Here is a 6,000-nt window from a genome sequence, read left to right on the forward strand (position 1 = left end):
TCCAAACAATTATAATGAGAATTCTACCTACAAAGTAATTAAGAAATTTAACCCTATACTGTCAGAATGCCTTCAGAAAAAAACAAAATCAAAACCAACAACCCCCCTCAACCAACAAAAAAAATCCCCAAACCCACCCACAATGTTTCACTTCACACAAATGCGTAAAAAAAAAGATAAAGCAAATTTTCATTCTAGAGACTGTGTCAATCAAGATTCTGTAACATAACTTGATTCTTGTTTGAAGATGCCAGGGGAAAAAGAAAGATATTAGAAGATGTGTCCGTCCTCATAAAAAATGACGGCAGTTTTTTTATGGTGTTGTGAAAAATGGCGAGTGACCCCTGAACAAACAGAGCAGCATAGGGAAAAAATGACACAGCTAGCAGTCACTAGTTTCAGTAGTCACCTGGTTTCACTACAGTCAGATGTACTTAAGGACATTTTGTTTCAGTGTTTAGGTGTCTTTTAATAAGTCCCTTGAGATTTGCTCTTAGGAGAAACAGATCTGGAGGTTTTCATAAGAGCCACTCAATAACACGCAGGTCCCAAGCAATAAGGGCCACGATGTGACTAAGCTGTCACACAAGCTCAGATGCACAATTTAGAAGTCAAAACCACCTCATCTTCTGGCAGCAAATGCTCTAGAGAAAGATGCAAGAGACACCAGAGGAGACAGGCAATAAAATCTGACCCTCAGGTGCAGAAGCATGTCACATCATCTGCATATTCTTCCCAACTCACCAAAGCCAGCCTGCTTTCCAATTTGGCCTAGTTCCCTGCATCCACTCATTGCTCTGTAGAACACTTTGTATATGAAAAGAAGGGAAATGGGTTAGGAGGGGAGAATCAGCTTCAATTTTCCCTTTCCCCCTTCAGTAATCCTTGAATACACATTTGGCTTTGGGTGAGAAATAAAACCGACACTTCTCATCTGCCATCTCAGTACCATGAGTAACTTCATGCACAGAGGCCTCCCCACTGCATTCTCCTCCACAGAGGTTTTCTGCTCTGTGTTACAGGGCTATGCCATTCTTCAGCAGCTGGACATATTTCATCCACACAGATTAAACTTTGGCTCAAGGTAACACTTTCCAGTAGCACAGGAATGTGGCACAGGCACTGCAGGATGCCACCTCACCCTCACAGACAAAGGCACATACAGCACAGTCCTTTACTCACTCATCAGCAACACAGGATGGTGCTGAGCAGACCAAGCACCAAGGCCTTCATCCTAAATTTCTGTCCTTGCTGGCCCCAGAAGGCCACCTCTGTGTTTGGAGGATGAGGCAGAGGGGCCACCCCACTGCACAAGGAGCTGTGAAATAGGCACACTCCATGAATCCAGCAGGAGATGGCCCTGGTCAGCATTGTGCAATGCCTTCGTGCACCTTGGAGCCTACTCAGTGAGTCACACAGATAAAAAGGTACCACAAAAAACCCTCCTCCCAGTTTGGAGAAAGGACTATTAGAACAATTACGGGAAAAAAAACCCAAAAAAATATACAACTGTGGCAAGGAACCGCACATGCCTAAACCACAAAGCAGATTAAGCCTCAGACAAACAACTTGAACCAAAAATCAACTGTGAAGACTCACACCACATGTGCAAGTACCCTCCCTTCAGCCAGGCAGGAGCATGGGCTTACTTTAACCTGTGTGCAGGCAGCCAAGCACTGACCTTCACAGGGGCAATGCTAAATGTAAAAATATACCAAGTAATTTCTAAAGGCTCATCAAAGAAAAACCCCATCCACCAGAACACTCCAGATAGATTTGAATACAAAAAAGCAAGCAAACCAAACAAAACACCCGAGCTCAGCTCATGATATGCCTCTCTAATTCTGTATTTATGCTGTTTAAAGCACTTCATTTCTTTTTGATAATATGACTACATTCTTCAGGGGGTTTGCCTTTTCTTGAAAACAAGAAAACACACAAAAAACCCCCACCACCATTAACTGAATCACCTTATCTCAAACTCAGCTAAAAGAAGGGGGAGGTGGAGGGAAGAACCTTCAGGCAAAGATTAAGCCTGGAAAATTTCAGCCTGAAAGGTGTTTTGAAATTTTAAGTATCTGAAAACAGAAAGCAGGATGGAAGTGCTTAGGCCAGCTTCAACAACGAGGGTATCACGCCAGTCATAATAAAACACCATTAGTGAAGATTTTTAATTAGTACACAGTGAAGAATTAGGTCTTACAGAAACTGTGAATATCAAAGTTCCTTGCTACATCTCACTTTGAGCTCTTCCCCATTACCTGCTTTGCACAACCCAGTCTGCCCTTGTCTCCCCCAAGCACAACAAACTCTTATCTTGAGGGACTGACCCTCATCTCAAGAACAACCACCACCCCCCCTTGTGCTACCTCAGAAAAGCACAAACCAGCTTTCTCCTTCTTTACAGTTAGAGTCGACCAGGCTACCTGCCCAGGCCAAGACTAAATGTTACATTTTCCCAATTCAATCTGTTTTCCTAATTCACGCTGACTGACATAACAAAAACAGGGTAATTACACCACGGAGTAGCTTTCTTCATTTCCACAAGAATACCTCAAAAATCACTGAGCACAGCTGGGGAGAACTATTATTATTTGGAATATTACTATTATTATTATTGTTTTCACAGGCTTTTCCATTGTCTTGAAAATTCAAAGAGACACCTCTGCCTTAGAAATCCACTCAGCCACGTTTAAATACCTAACGCTGCGATTTTTGCCCATTTTGCTATTATTGCACTATAATTTGTAGAGGAAGAGCTCTTTAGCCAGATGCACGCTGGTGCAGCCAGCCTGGCCAGCTTGTTTACAGGAGCCGGGTCCCACCGCCCCACTGCACTGACATCGGCGCGCTCACGCCCTGCTCCACATTCCCCTCTCCTCCTTAAAGGAGTAGCAATCTCACCACGCTGCCTAGCTGCTGCCTAGGCCGACATACAAGAGAAGCGGACTCCGTTGCCCTTTAAATATCTTTGGGGTGCAGCAGGATAGGCTGGCGGAGTGCAGGACAGGCTGGGCACACAACTGGCGCGTCTCCTTTGACTGCTGCTGTGCCTGGTCCGGCACCAGCGCCGGCTGTTCCCTGCTCGCTGCCCGGGCCCAGAAGCCATACCTGGGCAAGGTTAGCTGCTCCTGCCCGGGCCCAGCAGCCATACCTGGGCAAGGTTCGCTGCTCCTACCTCCCAGCAGGCCAGGCCGCCGCCTCCTTTTTGCTCACCCATTCGAGGAACCTCATCCATGTCCCCTGGTTCTTTCACGGGCACGGCAGGGAGCATTCCCGCCAGCACCAAGCCTCCAGTTGCCATGAGACCAGCAGCTCTTGTCCCCAGGCTCCAGGAGCAGCTGGACAAGCCCTCAGCGGCCCGGGGGCTACAGCCCCGCAGGGCTCCGGTTCCTCCGGCGCAGGCAGGCGGACCCCAAGGGAGGAAGGGGCAGGCATGGCCCTCCTGGGGGAGGCAGCGGCTCCTCGTGGCCCGTCCCCGCCGCTGGCCGTGCCTCCCCAACGCCGGGAGCCCTCCCCGAGGCTGCAGACAATGGGGCCGAGCCCAGCGGCGGCGCTGGGGACCCGCAGCGCCCATCCGGAGCGCCCGGCTTCTCCCGCGGCACAGGCGGGGAGGCACCCGCGGGGACGCTGCCCCAGCCCCACGCAGCAGCGGCACCTCCGCAGGGTGATGCTGCACAGCCCTCGCTCGCCGGGAGTGGGCTGCGGGGTTTTTCCTGCTGGCCGGGGGCCCCTACGGCCGGGCAGGGTCCCTTTTAATTGTTCCCTGTCCTCCAGGCAGGCTGCAGGCAGTTTCTCTTGCCTGGCGGGTTTTTCCAGGCAGGCTCTGGCTGCTGCAGCTCCAACACGCTCCGGCACAGCCAGGGAGACCGGACTCCGTTTTTTCGGCCAACAAACTCCGTTTTGCATTTGAATAACCCCCAGCCTGCCTTCCTCCTCGGCTCGGAACGGCCCGAGCCGCGGGGCTCCGAGCCTGGCCGCGGCGGTGCCTCTACCTCCCCCTCCCCACTCTCCCGAAGCTCAACTTTGCAACTAGCCAAGGGGATAAGAGAGAGGGGGAGAGTGGAAAAGCAGAGGGATCCAAAAAAAGGAAAGAAAAAAGGTGGGGTTCCGAGAGCAGAGGTCCCCGGCGTTCCCCCCTCCCGCCCGGAGCAGCCCCGGGAGCCGTCCCGCACACGTACCAGGGCTGCGGCGCGGCCAGCCCGCGGCTCTCGGCAAGGGGCGATGCTGGCATGGCTCGGAGCGGGGCGCGGGTCACGGCCCGGGCCCCTGCGGGCGGGCGGCTCCCATGGCGCGACGAGCCCAGGCGCGGAGAGGAGCCCCGGGCCGCGAAACGTGCTCCGGCGGCGGCGCCCCTGGCCGGACCCTCCGGGAGGGAGCGGGGAGGGGGCGGCCCGGCGGGGCGCTCGCCGCACCGAGCCCTCCCGGCAGGCGGCAAAACGCGCCCTGGATCCCCGTGGCCGGAGCGGGATTCGCCGCCCCCCACAGCCCACCCACGGCCCCGGGTGACCCGGGCCGGCCCCGGGACAGCGAGAGGGGCGGCCGTGCTCCCACGGCTGCCCATGAGAGCCGCCGTCGGTGTGCCAGCCTGGTAACGCCGGCGGTTAATTAACAACAACAACATTAAATGACGGCAGTAAGAGAAAAGGTAAATTATCCCGTTACTTGCGGAGGCTGTGCTTTGACGCTGCACACCCCCGGTCAGCCGCGGTGGTGGCACTCTATAAAATCACCCTTTTCTCTTTAGCCGGGGAGAGGGAAAGCCGGGCCAGCCGTGACAGGCGAGGGGCTCCCCGGGGGACAAACCCCCTTCCCCTTACATGTGCCATCCAGGAGGACCCTCGAACACCAGCGTCCAGCAGGGCCCGGCCATCCCGCGCGTGGAATAAACGCTCCCAGAAGCATGGGGAAGATGCTGGCTGAGAAGGAAGATCTGCTGAGCCGCCCTCTCCCTCCCGCAAGGAGGTAAAACATAATGAGCCTTGCTCTTTCCCCATCCCCCACCTCATTCATTAACAACCACTGACGATATTTGCTGCTCCTTCCCAGAGGGAAACGGATGAGTAAAATGTTATGGTAAGAGGAACAGTCAATCCACTGACCGACTTCTTCCACCCCTCATTATCACCACAGCATTTTGTGAAAAGCACGCCACCAAATCTAACATCTCTTCAGACTGAAAAACAGATGTTGGAAATAGGATCTGTGAAACAATATACCCAAGTAGTACTTTTTTAGAAAGGCTTCATTATTATTAAGTCTGTAGCTGTTGCAGTATAAAGCACTTCAAGTGTGAGCCAGCCCAGTCAGATGGGAGCCTGCAGAGAGGCTTTTCTGCTGCACACAAGTGAGCAGCACTCTCCACATCCATCCATTCCTAGAGATGCTTTAAATGCCAACGTTTTGCTGGTTTAAGTGCCATGTGATAAAGGAGAAGAGGCACAGATCTGCACAGCTCCTTGTCACTGCTGCTCTTTAGTGATAGTGGGTAGGTGGCCTATCACCAATTTGCACCTCCATCCTCTTCCCAGCTGCCCTACACTTCCTTGCATCAATAGAGTCTGGTAATCTTAGCTAAGCTCACAGACACTTCAGTTGAAATGAGGTGAAACCTACACCACAGACACCTGAATTTTCAACAGCTGCCCTCAGTGGCAGGGAATTTTAGCAACGCAAAAGTTCTCTTTGCTGGGTGTAACCATTCCATCTCTTCCTCAGGGCTGAATATCAAGATTTATATAATTCCAAAGACTTGTGCTAAAATGTAAGGTAGCACAAGATATTTTTGTAAGATAAAATCACAGGTGATTTGAGAGGTAAATGAACTATTGCTCTTACACTGCTGCACACAGCAGAAATTGAAGGAACTTGAACTCACTGATAAAACCCAACATAATCAGAATATGTTTCTTGGGGAGATGGCAATAACTTAGAGGTTATGGTCTTGAATAAAATGCAGAGTAAGAAATTAGTAACTTGAGGGAAAGCAACAAACAATGA

General features: G+C 51.8%; 1 protein-coding gene across 1 annotated transcript in view; it reads right to left on the reverse strand.

Annotated features, from left to right (window-relative positions):
* The window catches only part of TET1 (tet methylcytosine dioxygenase 1), a 75,190-nt gene extending 70,817 nt beyond the window's left edge, over positions 1 to 4,373 (reverse strand). The window contains exon 1 of the mRNA XM_030950646.1: positions 4,182 to 4,373. The gene's annotated coding sequence lies outside the window, so the exon portion shown is untranslated. The remainder of the gene's footprint in view (positions 1 to 4,181) is intronic.
* Between the last annotated feature and the right edge of the window lie 1,627 nt (positions 4,374 to 6,000).

This window comes from Camarhynchus parvulus, chromosome 6, assembly GCF_901933205.1.
Source record: "Camarhynchus parvulus chromosome 6, STF_HiC, whole genome shotgun sequence".
Classification (NCBI taxonomy): domain Eukaryota; kingdom Metazoa; phylum Chordata; class Aves; order Passeriformes; family Thraupidae; genus Camarhynchus; species Camarhynchus parvulus.